Source organism: Stegodyphus dumicola, chromosome 10, assembly GCF_044657685.1.
Source record: "Stegodyphus dumicola isolate Sdum_Otavi_A_Nest chromosome 10, ASM4465768v1".
Lineage (NCBI taxonomy): Eukaryota > Metazoa > Arthropoda > Arachnida > Araneae > Eresidae > Stegodyphus > Stegodyphus dumicola.
This window is the reverse complement of record NC_140777.1, coordinates 126,370,316-126,389,783: the sequence shown is the minus strand read 5'-3', so window position 1 is coordinate 126,389,783 and position 19,468 is coordinate 126,370,316. Positions and strand designations below refer to the sequence as shown.

At 34.4% G+C, this 19,468-nt stretch overlaps 1 protein-coding gene across 3 annotated transcripts in view; it reads right to left on the bottom strand.

Annotated features, from left to right (window-relative positions):
* Positions 1-19,055, bottom strand: part of Pi3K92E (phosphatidylinositol 3-kinase 92E) — a 122,091-nt gene extending 103,036 nt beyond the window's left edge. For 2 of the 3 annotated variants that reach the window (XM_085825519.1, XM_085825521.1), the window contains exon 1: positions 18,898-19,055. The gene's annotated coding sequence lies outside the window, so the exon portion shown is untranslated. Of the gene's footprint in view, positions 1-1,101; positions 1,178-18,897 lie in introns of those variants that run through there. The other variant, XM_085825520.1, reaches the window with a different exon arrangement.
* Positions 19,056-19,468: the final 413 nt, after the last annotated feature.

Here is a 19,468-nt window from a genome sequence, read left to right as displayed (position 1 = left end):
TAAATTTAACAACACAAAACATTAGTTATAGAAATACAGAAAACGTTTTGCAACCCATCTTACTAAGAAAACTGAACACTGATATGATGATCTACGAAAAGACTGAAAAAAATAGAGAAATGTTTTTATGCCATTACTTAACACCTTCGAGAATTCTAAACATATGCTGCTTTTAAATTTTTTTACAATTTTTCTGTTAAATTTTATATGGCGTAAATACAGAGAAAATGATGCTTAATAACAAAGCTAAAAAGACAAAAAGAAATGAGTGCAACGGCAGCCTGGTATACTGACAGCTCAGTGACAGTGTATAAAAACTTTAACAAATCCTTTTGGGCAACCATTAAAATCTGAACCCTTTCAAATTATTATTGCTTTTTTATTTATTTATTTAATGTTTTGAGCTAACTTAATGACCACTCTGCAAAGCGTAAGATATTTAGGTTTGAAATTTTATCAGAAAACTCAGCGATTTAAAAGAATTGTGTTAGTGCTGCCAGAAAACAAAACCTAAAGATATTTAATTTTGTTTCAAACCTTATTTTTCTGTTATTTATAAAAACACTTTCAGGTGATATTTTGCTGGAAATATATATTTCAGGGGGCCGTTGGGGGAGAGGAAAATGGTTTCGTTTGAATTATTGTATTATAGCAAGGCATGTGAGGGCTATCTGCCTAAGAGAAGGTGCCTTCATGCAGGTTTTTCTAACGGAAACTAGCTCGTATCTACGTTACACTTGAGGAAAACCACGAAGACTCTCATGCAGCCAGACCTTTCGCCTGGAGTCGAACATAGCTCGCATGACCAGTGTTCAGAGACTTCACCGATTAAGCTGCTCAGAGAAAAATGTTTTCCGCGGATGTTTTGTTCTAAGTATTTTTTTAGCAAAATATTTTTCATGGTTATATTTATTTCGAGTACTTTAAAAAGCTTCAGTTCTGCGGTTACCGAAAATAAATTGAAAATACAAAACAATGCCTCTGTTATGGAATTGTGTACCTGTTCATAAAGAACTTTCTTTAACAGTAATTACATGCAAAATCTTTCCAGAGAACTAATGCTATTATTTCTGTCTATTATAAGTTATATATTATACTTACATAACATCGGCTTAACGATGATTAGAGAATTCGACGGGGCTTGAGCGTAATATATCCGAAGGAGAAATGTACGTTTATAATCTGTTCCCAACATTCATCTGCGAGGCACTAAGTCTCAGACTGCCGATTGATTGGGTTAGAAAGGGTGTTTTTCCTGCTGCGTGACAGTTTTCAGTTTGGTTGAAAATTCAGTCACGATCTAGTAGCTTTTCTACTGTCCGCAACAGTAGGATAGAGAAACGTAAAAAAAAAAAAAAAAAAAAAAAAAAAAAAAAAAAAAAAAAAAACCGTTTTTAATCTGAATCACTGGGAAGTCCCCCAAATCGAAAAGTATTTAGTGTATTAATATAGCTTGTTATACAGCACTAGAAAATACTAAGTAGGAAAAGTCGTTGAATGATTTCTCCAGTTTCGCGTTTAGACAAAGTGAGATATCACTTCACCGCTGATTAAAAACAAAAGAAACTTCGTAAGCTTTCGTATTACTTTCATAAAGCAATTCTGCCAGTTTAAATTCAGGAAAGAGTAGTATAACACATCAATGATTAAAATTATTTAGTTTGTTTCAAATTAAAGCATAAAACTTACATTGCATAATCTACACTTACAGGATGCACAGATGCAATATATTGCTGCGTGCGTACGGGTTCGTAACAGAATGAATGCACACCGAACCGATATCTTGATAAAATTTATTTTTATCAAAAGAAACAATTTACGGTTCTGGAACTTTCCACCAAAAAATACTCGCACGGATTTTCTCAATATCACGAGTGCAATCAGTAGTTACGCTTCAGACTACTAAGAACGTTAAACGCAGTGTTATGCAAAGCGCATCTGAAGAGCGAAGCTCGCACAGAGGTCTATCAGTACTCCGAATTCTATTCTGTACTGAAAAACAGAGCAGATTCTCTCTCTCCGATCTTACATATTTTTCACCTGATCGCCAAGAAATATCTATTTCTTAAAATTACCGAAAGACGTTTGTGTATGTGTGATTATGGCAAAGCTTCGAGGGTTATCTGCCTAAGGGAAGGGATGCCTTCGTGGAGGGTTTTCTAAGGGAAACTGGCTCGTATATACGTTACGCATGGGGAAAACCACGAAACCTCCCATGCAATCAGCCCGTTCGCGGGATTCGAACCTCGGACCGAACTACCAGTGTTCAGCGACTTTATCTCTCGGCCGCTGGTGGGCACTACCGAAAGACATATATGGTTAAAGTTACATCTAACGGCTAGATACGATGACAGTTACATATAAGGATCAATTATAGTTATTCAGTTAAAGTACCAATTACAGTAACCGGATCAAGCCAACCACGAAGTCAGGGTTTTCACCTGGAATCGAACCCAGGTTTAACTGCTAGTATTCAGCGGTCTTGATCATTTGGCCCCACGTATAGGACTTGAAAATGACACTGTTTAAGAGGTAAGAGCTGCACAATTTCAATTAATACGCAACACTGGAGCATGTATGTTTCAGCAGAAAGTTATTTGGCGAATGGGTTTCTAAAACAGATATTAAGATCCATATTTTCAAGCAGAAATTTTTACAATGAGAGATCATTTTATTTCTGAATGTACAAGATACTAAACGTTTCTCCCATACTCAAACAAATTAGATTCGCGTTCTCCAGTCGACGAACAATAGCTGCGAATGATTTGCAGCATTGTCATTGAGTAAAATCCAGGTTGCTTAATTTTTATGTCATCTTGTTGAACATAATTACTGGAACAGAAAGGAATCATGTAATACAAGGCGGCTATTTTAGTTCTCCTAGTGGAGAAACAACGGAGTTATGAGAAAAGAAACATGTTTGAAAAAAATGGTAAATAATATTCTTAACACATTTTTCAAGATTCAGACTTTATAAATCAATGAAGCTTTTCAAATGATCGTTCTTCTTTAGGTGGCAGTCTCGCTGTGATTTGAAGAGACAGTTGAAACGGCGACGAAAAATCACCGATATTGACAATTTTTTTCTCTTATCTTTAGAACACCTGCTATTCCTGGAAAATTCTATCGAGTAGGAAGATAGGTAGGTAAGTGATAGAGGGCGGAGACATCTGGTGGCTAACATTGGTAAGCAGGTATATATGCCCTCGTCCTCCGTTATATAGAGAATTATCCTGTGGATATTGGAGGATTAGCTCCTCTAAATAATGGACGTCCTCCATTATCCGTCTTCTACACTGTGACCAAAGGCACCTCATCGAGAGTTTATTGAGAAACTGCAATTTCATTTTCACTTCCAAACCGCTGCAGAGGGGCTATTGGCATACAAGAGATATATATAAAGAGTATTGGGGTATACACGTTATATTGGTTAAATAATAAAATTAAATATATATTGTGTATACATCAAACCTACATAAACATGCACATAAAACTAAAATAAGACGGTAAAAGTGCATAAAACGTACATTAGATACTGAAATGCATGAAACGTAAACCCTGATATAAACCTGGTTTGGCTTTCTTTATTTGGTTGTGGCTAGGCACACGAGAACTAGACTATCTACCTCAAGGTAGGGATGCTTTCGTGGAGGACTTTCTAAAGAAACTGGTTAGTATTTGCGACACACATACGGAAAACCTCGAAAACGTCCATGTAGCCAGTCGATTCACCAGGATTCAAACCCGGGTTGAATGATCCGTATTCAACGACTTTACCTCTCAGCCGCTGGTGTATCTGGTATAAACCTGAAAGAAGGCTGACCGGCTGCTTAGCGATAAAGTCGCTGAGCATTGGTATTTTGGCCTGGATTAAAATATTGGTGAACGGACTGGTATTTGTGCGGTTTTCCGCATGTGTAGGGTGGATAACAGTCAGTTTCCTTTAGAAGGTCTTCTACGAAGTCATTTCTTGCTTTGGGTCAACTGCTGATTAATCTGAGGCGGATTACTTGGTCCTGCCTAGAGAAAAAAAAAGTTAATTTTGTTTCTCTGCAGAGCTGTGGAAAAATTACTATACCAAGGCATTAGCGTAAAACAAAATTGTTTACGCAAATTACAAAATAGTATGAAAATATAGTATAACATCTAGTATGATGCTCTGTGGTAAATGAATTTTTCCTCAAAACAAAACGTTCAAACCGACTATCTGAGACGAATTTGAATTCAATGACGTTGTTCAAATTCTCTTGTAAATGTTGTTCCTCAACGCCATTTTAAACTTAGTTTTTTTCATTTCGAAAGCGGTTTATTCTTTCGCTATTCGCAGAGTGTATCTTTTTCTTTTAACTATCTGCTTGTACTGCCAGCATCTACAGTAAGTAATAAATATATAATGATTTTAATGAATATAATTGTTGCAATTTCTGGGTCCAGCTAGCCATTAATAATAATAATACAGAAGTATGCTTAATCACATCTAAATCATTAGTTTTCTTAATCAATAACAAACAGAAATTTGAAAAACAAATATCTTACGCTTTGCCGAATGGCAACACAGTAGCGCGAAGAAGAGATAAATTTGACAACACATTTCTATTTGACAACCCTTTTCTTTTAAATTACAGAGTCTGTTGATTAAATTTGAAAGACAAATACCTTACACCTTGCAGAAGGGTAACACACTACTTGAAATCGTTGAGTTTTCCGCTTAAATTTGAAACAAAAATATCTTTTGCATTCCCGAGTGGAATAGCATTTCTTTTAAATAGCAGAGTTTATTAATCAAAATTTGCCGCCAGACGGATTAGTGAGTGCCGTATCGAAAGGCCCGGGTTCGAATTCCGGAGATGGCAGGGATTTGATTTGTCCATCCTTTCATAAAAGGCAATGATAGCCCACTTATTATGTACTCCGTAATAAAGAAACCACCGCATCTAGCCTTTGTAATGGCCAACGGCTGTAAGCCACAAGCGTCCACCATTAAAATCATTATTCAGAATTTCTAGAAGTTAACAAAAACATAAAATAGATGGAAAACAAATTCAAAATTCAAGCTTCGAAGGGCACGTGTTCTGACGAAGAACTACGTATGTTCAAAGTTTGGTGGTAAATCAACGGTATTTTGGGGTTAATCATAATACGGTTTTCTCCTCTTTGCTATGTCTTTTTAACTGTCTTTGGGGCTAACCATTACTTTAATTAATCATGTGTGACGTCTCCGGTATTATCCAAATAATCTAGAGTTGAGAGTATTACCATATTAGTTTTCAAACGAAGGAATATCTGTATTTCGTTAACAATCAAAGCAGGTCCTACAAGCGGCCGAGCGGTAAAATCGCTGAATACTTGTAGTTCGACCTGGGTTGGATTCCAGGTGAAAGGGCAGACTGCATGGGCGTTTTCGTAATTTTCTCCATGTGCAACGTGTATACAAGTCTGTTTCTCTTTGAAAGTTCTCCACTAAGGCATCCCCCCTCTTAGGCAGATAGCTCACGTGTGCCTTATATACTGCAGGCCATTATCTAATAAACCATTATCTAATAAAATATGTGCCATTATCTAATAAACCAACAGTTGAATCAGAATTTCTAAGTAAGGCCAAATTCTATGAGAAAAACCTGCATAGGATTTTATTAATACTAACGGCCCAAAATGCGTACAAATATCAATATTCTCAAGAATCGAGTTAAAATTTTCCCCATAAAAATAACTGAAATAAATATAACATAATAATAACTCACGTAATAGAGACCGATGGAAAAATAATAAACAAGAATACTGATCGTAATATAAAAGATTCTTTTCTTGCAGTATATAAGGTATTTCTCCCACCTTCTTAGCGTGCCTTCTTGGTGTAGTGGTCTGGGCGCGTATTTCAGAGATCCGTGGTTCGATTTCCGGCAAAAGCGTTGCTCATTTTTCATGACTCCTGTTTTCAAAAAAAAAAAAAAAATGAAATGTCTCTACAAGTAAACTCCTGCATAATGCGACATGCTGGCCATATCGGGGTTCCCTGATGTGCTACACGAATATCTGCTAGCTCACTTAGACATACCTTCATAATAGCAGGGATGCCTTTCGTTGAGGACTTTCTAAGGAAAACTTGTTCTTATTCACATGGCATATAGCGAAAACCACAAAATGTCCATGCAACCAGTCCGTTCTACAGTGTTTGATCCTGGATCGAATTACAATGTTTAGCGACCTTTTCCGCTCGATATATCATTAGATGCCATTAGAAGTAGTTTTTTACTATTAAAATGGTAATAGATACGACTGTTATTTACTTGAAAATTTTGTAATTTTTCTAATCAGAGGAGATTACAAATACTCGGCGTTTGTTTTTTCTTTGATTTAGTAAATGGCTTAGTTGGGACAAAAAGGGATGTTTGATTTATTTGATTATAGAGAAGCACGCCAGGGCTATGTGCATAATGGATGAGATGCTTTTGTGGAGAACTTTCTAAAAGGTTCACACCCACGCTACTCGCGAGATAAACCTCGAAAAGGCCCATGCAGCCAGCCCGTTTACTTGAAATCGAACCCATGTCGATTTCAAATTCAACCAGTGTTCAACAACAATAACGCTACAAATGGGGGGGCGGTCGAGAAATAGAAAGCTGAAATGAAAAGCTTTTCAAACACTGAATGTAGCATGATTATAGAAGCCTTTGTCTGGAACTTTTTAAGGAAAACAAACTCATATTCACGTAGGAAAAAAATCCTGAAAATACTCATGATAGTTTTACATTAGGCATTCATTTTACATTAATTTACATATCAAATTATTTTCAGTGAATCTTTGAAAACATTAAATAGTTTTAACCGTATAAACGGAAGGGGAATAAAGCCTAAATCATTTGAAAATGATATCTTCTCTGTAAGGCAAGTGACTGCATCTGTAATAATGTCATTTAATAGCATATCAGGTATGGCTAAACTGCTGCTCGTGAGCTACTTGCGGCACTTTGAAATGGTATTTGTTTGCAGGAAAGAGAAGTTCAATTTTTGAAACATAATTGCATTTTGTAAAAACAGAAACCATGCTATGATTGGTTTCTACATTAATAGCTAATTTCTTAATTTATATCATGTATGTGACAATTTAATCAATTTCAAACTGTTCACCGCAGGCCCATCATCAACGTAACAAACAAAACTACAAATAATTACATTTTTGCCAATTAATATTACTGCCATGTTACTTCTACAGCCATCGGAATTTGCCAATAATTATATGTCCATCGGAATAGCACAAAATGTACATACAGGAAGGTAATTTAAAAAAGGAATGCTGTCGATTTTTTTTCTCTCAGATTAATACTATTTCTGGCAGCTTTTGAAGGCCATTATATATATATATATATATAATACACACACATGTATGTATATCGATGATAGATTTAATAGATTAAATTTTTTTATTACATTTTGAAACATCCTTTATTTAGATTTAAAAGTTTTTTAACGAACTTATATTATCGTTTCAATTTTTTTTTTGTACTTTTTGAATTATTTCATGACTTTCGTTTTTATAATCTTTCACGTATAACTCAAAATCATGGCTCTAATGAAAATTATTTGACTGCTCTTTAGTATAACCTAATGACACTACTGTAATGTCCTTCCTGTTAGCCTGTTGGTCATAAGTTTTTAACTCTTATTTTTATATATTCTATAACTCAGGAGTTTCGATAAGAAATTTGCTGAAGTGCAGTCGTAAACAAACCGTCCGGATTTTTAAACAGTAAAAATTTGGAAGCCTTTTTTTATTATAACTTTGATTCTAAAGCCGATTTTAACATCGGGCTTATTTCAGAATTCTTGTAGGAATTTAAATTTTAATACATATGCATAAAACAAATTCAGTTTTTTGATAGCGGGGAATCTACTGAAAGTTACCCTTTCATGCATTTTACCCATATACTGGGTCAAGATTCAAGTCTGGATCGAATTAGCAAGTTCAGCAATCTTAGTCATTCGGATACTGAGAATGATAGATATTTCGGATAAAATGTTATTTTCACGATCAGAAAATTGTTTTTAAATGAAAAAGGACGTATAAAACTGAGGGTATAGTAAATTGTGAGAGAAGGTAATAGCTTTCAATATTATTATACTATTTAAATTTTCCAATTTAACTCATTAATTAAATAATTGCAAAAAAAATATCCCACTAGCTTTGGAGACTGCGTTTCAGACAATGAGCAAGTTAATTTTAACATTGAAATGTTTCCTCTAAGTACAAGCAAATAAAAAAAGTCTGAAACTGTCAAATTTCAGCAAAAGAAACATTTAATCTTGTTTCGGTGTTTCTTTTTCAAATTGGCCATTCTGTTTAAATACAGGTCTATCTGTGTCTTAATCCATTGTATCCAAGCGAAACAACAGGCTTTGTTCTACAGATAACATTCAGAAAAATTTGGTTTGAACGATAAGGTTCAGATTGGAAAGCCCACCAGCGGCTGAAAGGATAAGATCAGTCATGGATAAGACTGCGTATTGCTAGGTATATATCCAAAGTTAAATTTCTGGCTATTGAAAAATCCAACAGCAAGAGATTTACGTGGTTTTCTCAGTCACAAGTAAATGTTAATACAGTTTAATTTACATTGCATAATATTTAATGACAACGGTATTTATTTAGATTATCATGCTTATGATTTAAATGCCTAGTCGTCACAACTACAGTATTCTTTGGGTTAGGGCAAGCACATGAGTACTAGCTCCCTAAGGAATAGATGTCCTTATGGAGGATTCTCTAAGGAAAACTGGCTAACATTCACGGTACGCATAGAGAAAACCACAAAATCTCTTATGCGCCCAGCGCCCCCCCTTCCGCGTTTGATAGGATTTTAAACCGGGTTGATTTACCAGTATTCAGAGATTTTATTGCTTGGCTGCTCGTGGGCCTCTCCGCAAGCAGATTCGCTGTCCATATACATACCCTCCTGTACACTGGTTAGGGACGCTGACTGCCGTACCGATGGGCCTGGAGTTCGAATCCCAGAGAAGGCATGGATGTTGTAAGTGTCTGGGCGGCTAGGGGTCATCAAATACACGACGAGAGGAAAGTCCTCTCGAGAAATGAGTGGTAGGAGTAGAAGGGTGGGAGGACTATGTACATAACTCCGGGAGTGTTCTCTCTCGAAACTGGGGTGAAACTGCACATTTCGTGAGGAGAGATTATATTTGTTCGACCAGTGGTGAAAATGTTGCTTCTCGGCCCCTTCTACCTATACATACCTATAGTATACATAAGCTAAAAAATAGGTAACATAAACTACTAATTTTTAATTTCCTGTAAGACCTTAAATCTCACTTTCTGATATGGTTATTTCTCATCTCTATACTAAAAATAGTAACATGCTTAAAATAAATCTCTCTGAACCGCGTCATTTCAAAATTAACTCATTTTAAATTAACTAAAATTAATTTATCATATGATCTGTACACATACATGTATTTATATAACACAAAAGTCTTTCAGGAATAATAATATTAAAATTCGCAAACTAAAACCCGGATTAATCAGTGGAATGTTATTATTCTTAACCTAAGCTTTGTACTGGAGTATATGCAGTTTTTTTCTTCACTTTTCTGTGCTATTGAAATGCCATCCACTGCTTCCGCTTTTATTGCTATGCATAATTCTGTGAATATGCAGGAAAATCTGTGTCTGTAGAGTTCAATATGTTTAGTTACGCAATTTAGATAAAAAAATTATCTGTGAAATATACTTCCTTTTGAGTAGTTTAATCTTCATGCATCTATGACAGAGGTTCCTAAACTTTTTTTTTTTTTCTTTAACAAGGCTTTAGAATCATTAAGCTTCCCTAACCTCTCTATAAACCCTTTACATCCCTCCAGTATTCCCGAAAAATACTATAAACTTCGCAAAATTAACACACCGGAATGGAAAAGGTCAGGAAAGTTTAAACGAAAACTGATAACTACATTATTTATTCCAAATAAACATAATTATAATTACTATTTTTATACCAAAACTAAGACCGTTTTTAATGTTTTTAGTACAATTTTATGGAGTTTTTGATATGTTGTAAATATTTTGACAATCAGCTATTGTAGAAAAGGAAATAACAATCTAGTGAACTGATAATTTATTGAATACTGAAGAATTTTACACCTATACTAAAAATATTCTGTATTCTTGAAGTAGCATTATGCCATACTAAAGAAGTATTCTACTACAATAATAAATTTAAAGCGATTTAATTTACACTTTCATTAATACTAAAGACATAAATAAAGATTCGATTTGTAAGAAAAAGCTAAAACACAAAATGAATAATATATCACATTGTACATTTAAAAATAAAAAACGTCTGATGTGAACACCACATGACTTCCTTGTACGTCTATTATATATTTTTTGCTGCCCTTCATTTAAACGTATGTCTTCGAATTATTATAACTTAATTGACCGAATCCTCAAGGCAAGTTGGAAATGAGAGATCATGGGATATGTCATGTGATATTAATGGACGAATTACGGTTCTTTAATCGGAAAAGGGGGGAAATCGGGAAAAAAATCTGGAAATTTTGTATTTGGCTTTATTCTGCGTTGTGTGAAACAGTGTTCGTTAATTTTTTGATCCCATGGCCCTAACTAAAGTGAATTCGAAATGGGTATTTAGTGGGATTGAAAGGGGTAGTAATAAGTGTATCTTTAAGGTTGTGCGAGATAGAAGTAAAGATGTTTTATTAAGTTATTTATTTTACCTGGTACCTTGGTGTGAACTATAAGTATGATTTTAAAGATTCTGAAACAGAAATAAGAAAAGTTTATCGGACACGTAATCAAGATTCTGAAGAAGAATAGGTAAGTTAGTATTTTTAATTATTTGAGGATATTATTTTTATGCATTGTTCTAAATGTAAGGTGGAAGTAAAGTAATTTGCGTAAACGTGCATGGAAATAATTTAAATATTTGACACTAAGTATTTGTAACCATTTGTAATGTTTGCGGTATGAATTAGTTAGTGACGTTTGTTATATAATAGATAATGTAGAGGTAAAAGTTTTTGGATATTTTATTTATTTTATACGGGGAAATGTTCATATTTGGAAAGGGTATATACTTTTTCGTGATCAGGTAATTTCATATATGTTCTTTTTACTGGGTATAAAGATTCAGAAAATTGTTATGCATTTTTGGGAAATTTTTCTAATTTATGAGAAAAAAGCAGTGTACATGGATATAGTGAAGAGTGTGCGCAATGCCATTTTTGTGCAATTCTGGGATGTTTTTTAAGTAAAAATAAGTCGACGTGTACATGGTTTAGTGATATTTTAATTAAATGATAGTTATTTTGTGAATTTTATGTTTGTAGGAATTTGGTATACGTTTAAGTTGAAGTAAACGTGCATGGAAATAATTTAAATATTTGACACTAAGTATTTGTAATGCTTGCGGTATGAATTCGTTGGTGACGTGTATAATATAATAGATGATTTAGAGGTAAAAGTTTGTGGATATTTTATTTATTTTATATGTGGAAATGTTCATATTTGGAAAGGGTATAAACTTTTTCGCGATCAGGTAATTTCATATATGTTCTTTTTACCGTGTTTAAAGATTCAGAAAATTGTCATGTATTTTCGTAAAATTTTTCTAATTTATGAGAAAAAAGCAGTGTACATGGATATAGTGAAGAGTGTGCGCAATGCTATTTTTGTGTAATTCTGGGATGTTTTTTTAAGTAAAAATAAGTCTGCGTGTACATGGTTTATGTGTATGTGTTATTTTGAAAAACGCGTAAGGAGTATGGTATTGTGCACTTTTTCCCAATTTTGCAGTGAATATTTGTCATGATTAAGTAGTTTTGTTAGATAAAATTTCTAGCATAAGTGTAATTCGGCTAGTAGATTGTTGGAAGAAGTGTTCAGTAGATAAAAAGAAAAGAAACATGTCTTTACTTCGTGAAGACAAAATGGCGGCGGGGGAAAAAAATAGAGGGTTGCTGTAGGAGAGTTGGTCGCCAAATTTTCGCCAAAAAAACGCCAAGTTACCATAATGTAAAGATCAACCGTAAGTAGTTACGTTAACTGTCTACACTCTAACGAATAAGAAGGAACATCGAACGTTACAAACCATCAGGCTAGCTCTTCGAAATTCCTTGCATACGAAATAGAACTGCTCAAACTGAGCAATATGCAGAGAGACCAATGAGACAACACATTGCTTTTCTTGCAATGTAACCTGCAGAGAGCCCGTGCTGCGACACAATATGATAGAACTGATGAAGAGGTATAACTTAGATCTTGTCCTGCTATAGGAACCCTTCCTGACAGTGGGTCACATCCCCGGTCTATAAGCTATCAGCAAGGTTTTCTACTGAGGGTCTAAACTATCGGTAATAGTGTGTGAAAGCCCTCTCTCGCCACTCACTCTAGACAGAGAATAGCTCTAGAGGTACTGGCATACCTGTCTGGAAACGCCAATGTGCGTAAGGGGCAAGGGAGAAAGTGTCACAGCTTTACAGAATAACAGCTTCATCAAGCTTTTGGCTCAGCCAAAGAATATGTATTGTACATAGACGTTCTTTGGCTCGGCCACGGAGGAAGGAAGAATCTACCCTCCAAACGCTGAATTGGTATACTCACTGGCTCCTAGAAAGCGTTTGTAAGGCTATAGTGGCACCTGTGCACATGATACTTGCGTTTTAATCGAAAAGAAGGGTTACGCTCCAGAAACATCGACATGGGGTGGGTAATAGACCCTTGAGTATCTTTCGATAACATGTAACAGAGACTTGGATTTTGTATAACCTCTACAAACTTTTAAGCTACTAGAAAGCACAAATATATGTTTTATGAAATTTTTTTCATTATGCAAGTGTTAACGTGTAAAGAACAATATCACGTAAAAAATCAATTGTCTTTAGAATGTTAAAATGCATACCAAGTAAAACACATTTTAAAGCTCAGTATCTTTATAACTAATTTATGAGCATTTTTGTATACTTATTTCGATATCCTCAATACTGTATTTGCTACATTAATTTTATACTAGAAATATTAAACTATTTTAAACAAGATATCTTTTTATCATTTGGTTCTAGGAAAAAAGCTCACAAGTATAAATGCTCACAGAAAAAAGCTCACATAGGTTTTCACAATATGAATCTGCATTAATTGTTGTTCCAAGCTGCATAAACTCCACGAGCAACACACCTTTTTGGTCCCAAAAAACAGTTGCCATAACCTTACGGTTGTTAAAGGTTCGTTTGAATTTTGTGGGTCTCTTTGGAGAATTTGTGTGCATCCATAGTTGTGATTGTCGTTTCGTTTCGGGCGTGTCATATTGAACCCATGTCTCATTACCTGTCACAATGGATTTTAAAAACTCTTCTCCGTCAGTATTGTAACGGTCAAGCAAACATTCGGCGAGTTTTGTGATCGTCAATCAACATCTGTGGGACCCAGCGAGCGCAAACTTTTCTGTAGCGCAAATGTTCAGTAACGATAGAGTACAGGGAAGATCTTGAAACTTCCGGAAATTCCATGAATAATTCACTTATGGTAAACCTTCGATTTTGCTTAACCGCTTGGTCAACTCGTTGAACAATGTCGTCTGTAGCGACAGACTTGCGTCCTTGACCCCCTTCATCATGCACATCAGTTCGGCCATCTTTAAACTTTCGACAGCATTCACGAACAACGCCATCACTCATAAAGCTGTTTCTTGGCGGTAGAACCAATAGCGACAGCTATGTTTACATGACTGCAACTCAACAGAAAATGGCGTGTTGAATACGCCAGTGTGACAGAGCGTGTGGAGGGGGAGCTGCGCAGTCGCCTACTACGCACACCAACCACCTGCCGTATACCTGGCCATCATACTGTGCGATCGGAGGTTAAAAAAAAACAACCTACGTATATATAAAATAGATGTTTTCGTAATTTAAATAATTGCGTACCAAAAAACATATATATACCGATTGCATTCGACCGATACTTCGCAGCTCCTGCTTGGAACACTGTCACTCAAACTCAACTGCATCAATTACAAGTAGTGCAAAACAAATTTCTGCGCATTATTACTGATTCACACTATCTTATCCGCAATAAACTTTTAACACAGAGACTTAAACCCTGAGACGATTCCAGATTACATCAGAAGATCTAATGAAAAATTCTTCAACAAAGCTGTGCAATGTGACTTTGTTAATTACTCCCAAGTCTTTAATTATTAAATTCTCTTCGAAGATAGAAGTGTCAGACCACTTGCAGCTCACATCTTCATGGGAGGATACGACAATTTTTTCACTTAGCTCCTGAATCGGTAGCTGTTTATACTTCCAATGCATCTGATTTTGATTGAAGTTCTTCTGTAGCTTGAATATTATTCTTGGTGAATTATAAAACTAATGCTGTGAGATTTTTCGTATTGGGATGATAGAGTAGTGTTGTAAATAGGTTGCTTAAGTTGTTGTTGAGTTGCTGTAGAGTATTGCGTTGAATAGTTGTATTAAAATTGTGTTGTATAGTTGTATTGTATTATGTTGTATTTAGCACAATTGATTGAGGTTGTTTAGTTGTATTTGAATTTGTCATTAGAACTATTGCTGTAGTGTATCTTCTCATATTGTTGTCATTGATTTGCATTGTCTTGGGTCCTCCTTGAAAGATATGATCGCTCGTCACGTTTTGCGAACTTGTCCGATTGGATTGTCTTGCTCCTTTTGGTACTTCTCTTCTTCCCCTTTTCTCCATTTTTTCATCTGAGATTTTCTCCACGTCCGGATTTCTTTATATTAAGTGCCCTTGGGCTTTAATTCTGGAACCGGCAACATTGCTCTTCGCAATAGCTCGGTCAATTATAGAGTCTAAGTCTAATTTAAATAATTTTCCTTCGAAAAATTCATGTAGGTGTACGATGTTCAAATCGATTAATTATTGATTGATTAATGTAAAGATTTTCTACGTATTTTATTTATCAGTGGGCTTATTTCCATGTGAACACATATCTATGTGAGCTTTTTTCCGCGTAAGCATATTTTTAAGTGAGCATTTTTCCATGTGAGCTTTTTTCTGTGTGGGCATATTTCTGTGTGGGCTTTTTTCCTGTGAGCATTTATACCTATGATCATTATTCTGTGAGCATTATTCCTGTGGGCATTTTTCCGGTCACTTTATCATTCACATTCTATCGTAATATGGACTACGCTCAGCATTTTATAAAAAAAAAAGTATTTTTTTCCAGAATAGAAAAATAATGTGCAATTAAAATAACCCACGTTAGATATCATAAAATTATATTTTCTTAAAAAATATCTGCTGTGAACATCACATGTCTTCCTTGTACAGCCTTACGCATTTTTTGTTGAATTTCATTTAAGTTTACTTCTTCAAATTTCATTGCAGATATATTTCTCATTCAATTAATTCATTTCTCACTTCGTGGCAAAGCAAAAACGCATTAAAAACTTAAGCATCTTCATTAAAAATTGCAAAACGCACGCACACAACAAAATAAATAAATAAATAAATAAAAATAAACACCAAATACAGTTAAAAATACAATTTTTACAATTAAAATTAGAGTTTCTACATAAAAAACAAGCAATTTGGCCAGCGGGCAGGATGACAAATTTTTCGGTGCACAAAAGTTTACTTTTAGTTTAGTTTACTTTTGGTAACGCCCGACAAAAAGACACTGAAGTTGGTGTACAAACTGCCTTGATTCACTATTCTTCCAAGAATTTCAAATGTAAACAAATGACGACTACGTTAGGCTTAACACTTAACAACTTTTAAATTGTTGAGAATTCTAAAACTATTGCATGTAGATTAACTAACATAAAAATCTTAACCGGAACATAAAAACTTAATTACTTTTAAAGCAAAAAATGACAGTTTACCAACATATAAGAATAAAAAGAACAAGCTCACAGAGTAAAAGAGTATGAAAATATGTATATTTATGTTCGGTACTGCCTATTGCAACGAGAAAGGGAGATGCACAGCTATATATTATAGCAGTCGATTACACAAAATTTCGATGTTCTACGGCTACTCGTTTTTGAGTTATGCGAAATACATACATACAGATGTCAGGGGAAAATTCTCTTCTGAATTCATTTTAACTCTATCTTACAATTCGTTTTGGTAAAAACAGTGCTTTATTTTGTCTGCACGTTCAGATGTCAAGCAAAAGTATCGTTCACATGGATTCGAGAGCGGTCGAAATGGATATATTCATTGACATATGACATCCAAAATTTTTCGGGATTACAATACTTCCTTACATCGTACCAGGAAGTAATGATTTTTTTTTTTTTATTTTCGTAACTCCAAAATAGATTATTGTTTAACATAATGAAGGCTAATTTCTAAAATTTTTAGTCGAATAGGATTTGCATTATCAAAAAAAAAAAAAAAAAAAAAAAATGCCGATACTGTAGGTCTTTAAATATTTTAATAAGGAGGAAATAAATTTTGCGGAAATATTCTAAAACGAGCACGAAGATTTTTAAAAAGAAAATAGCAAATTAATACATAAGAAACACTCAGTCGATAAATCATGAAGTCTCATTGATTATTTTGGACAGGTTTTGCGGAAATGCCTCTTGCTATGCGTAGCTGGTTACACTTGTTAGAAAATTTTATGTCACTACTGGAATGATGTGCGCAAATGCCAATTGTGCGGCCTGCCATGCGCGCAAATGTCATATCACCTGTATTACAGATGCCAAATCGAAGATGTTATCCACAAAAGTTGCAATTCTGTTCGAATATCTACTTTTTAAGTACTTATCCGCGTTTGTATAAACTGCATTTTACATTTACCATTTGAAAAAGAAAAAAACCTAAATTGAAACATAACTCTGAGCTCAAGGCTGGTCAGAATGTCACAAATTCGAAGAAAGAGAAACTGTGAAACTTACTTGATGTTTCACTCAATATTGAAAAATGTTTTAACTTCTAATCGTTATACATATCACGCGTCGACAAAGCGAGGAAAGGATGCTTCGATGCTTAAGAAATCAGGCACTATCTAGCCAGATTATATATTTATTGCCCGAAATATATAGTTTTTTTTGACATAACTCTCAGATGTTAAATGTTTACCCATCATAAGTCGAATGGTAAAGGTAATTGAACACTGGTAATTCGTCCGGGTTTGAATATTGTCGAAAGAGAGAGCTACACTGGTTGTGTTTAAAGTTTTTTTTTTAAATCCCCAGAAAATCCTATATGAAGACAGTTTCCCTTTGGGCACACAGTGCTTATGTGCTTTGGCGTATTCAAACAAATCTAAATGTTTAATGAGCATGATGGAATTTATTGCGTATCAGAAGTGACACTGAAAAACGTGTTTAATTTTTTAAGTATTTCCACCGAGTTAAATTTATTTTACGTCTGATATTTTTTTAGTCCATACTAGGGCTTTAAGGTTAAACAAAGAGAAGCCTTCGTGGAGAACTTTAAGAAAAGTGGCTCGTATTCACGAAAATATAGTAAAAGCTTCTAAAAGCACATACAAATAGTTCATTGGCCGGGATTCGAACCCGAGTCGAACTTCCAGTGTTCAGTGATCTTATCCAAGCTGCCACTAGGTCTGTGCAAGTTTTTTACATTATAATTTCTTTATCGAAATTCATGATGACGCTTTCTTGCTTAATTAAGCTAATTTAAATTAATTAACAAATACATAGTAATAAAAATGGTCTTTTTAAATTATTAAGTTCACAGTGTTATTTCTAAAAGTGTTTCTCAAGATCTTTTGAAGTTTCGTACACGCAACAAAGAATCACTAAACATCAAGCATTATTCGAAAGCTTCCGTGAACGAATAGAAAGTAATAGTTATCTTTCAAATTTCAAAAGCGCACCTTTAAACAGAGATTTCCACTATACTTTTGGTACTTTAAATTTTAGTTTTGGAAATATTTTCAACCAGCAAAATTTAGTTGTCTTTTAAAAATGTTTAAAACAGAAAGTATCATTAACAGTTTATCTGATGGTAGACTGAAATGAATCGGAAATACTAATAAATAAATGTATAATTGGAGAAAAAGTTATATTTTTAAAATAAAAACTTTATATATTAAAAAAAAAATAATAAAATCGTTTGGAAAATCGCAGTTTGTAATAGGTCTTGAACAATAAAAACAAAAACGTAAAAACTAGTTAAAAGAGGAAAAGCACATAAGTAATTGTAGTGATAACCCCTAAGACGACCACGCACAACTTCCAGATTATTTGGCGTTTTGTTTTAGAGAAATGACGTTCAACACCGCTGTTTATTTCTGTCCTCAGACGTAATAGTCACTTTATTTCACGTTCAGTAGCGATGTTTATTCTGTTCTCGGACATAATAGTAGTTTTAAGGAGGTACGTATTTGGTTAAAATTTATAAACAATCATTTAATAAAAAAAGTAATAAAATTAGAAAAACTGCATAATAAATTAATTTAAAATAATATTAAAATATGCATTGTGAATACCATATACACAATGAATACTATCTCGACCATCACTTCCCTAAGGCGACCACTTCTAAAAGTGACCAATAATTCTATAAATATAAATAAACATTTACACTAAACATCGCCTTTCTACGACCACCGAAAACCAAAATCATCCGAAACTACGAGTTCTTAGAGAAAGTTCAATGCACAGAAATCTAAAAAAAAAGCGAGGAGGAAAAAAATCACTTTTTTATGCTACTATGTTTATATGTTTTTCACTTGTGCTAAGGAAAACTAGCTTGTAATGTGTGAGCTTCATTCTTACTCGATTCATTTAACATCAAAATTAGAGGAGTTTAAACTACAACAGGCAAAATGTGGGAGTAAAAAAAAAAAAAGAATTATAAACATCTGATATTTACTCCCAATATTTTTTAATTTGGGTTCAACAACTTACTTAAATAAATCCTGCTGATGCTTCATACGAAATCCGTTTGTCACAGCGAATTATACGATTTCCACCTTGTAACACAACACTGTGAGTGCTGTGGTTGAATTCCACCAAATTTGTCCTCTCAATTACCAACTGCTGTCTTTGCCGATTACGGAGCCTTATCGCAAACCTCACAGACGGTTTGTTCCAATCCCGTTGGCTTTGACCACGTGATCAAATGCTTTCCAAAACGGGGAAGTGAACAAGTGGTGTGTTTCTCTCTCTCACTTGTGTTGAAAGCTTCATTGTTCCGAACAACAGACCTTCTAAATATCCCCTCGTTATTCACTAACCATTTATTTCAATACGTGCTTTTGTTTTTAGAATGCATATTTCCCTCAATGATAAAGATCTCAGTATTTATGAACTGTTGGTAGTTTTGTTTCCAGTTTGAAGATACTCCAGCTAGAGTTCGTAATTAGTGAAACAAATATGAGAACCGAAGTCACCGCTCTGACAGTTGCACAGTGGTAACTCACCCAAGCGAAACAATGAAACGTAATTATTGCCAATCGGAAAACAAATGGACATTTTT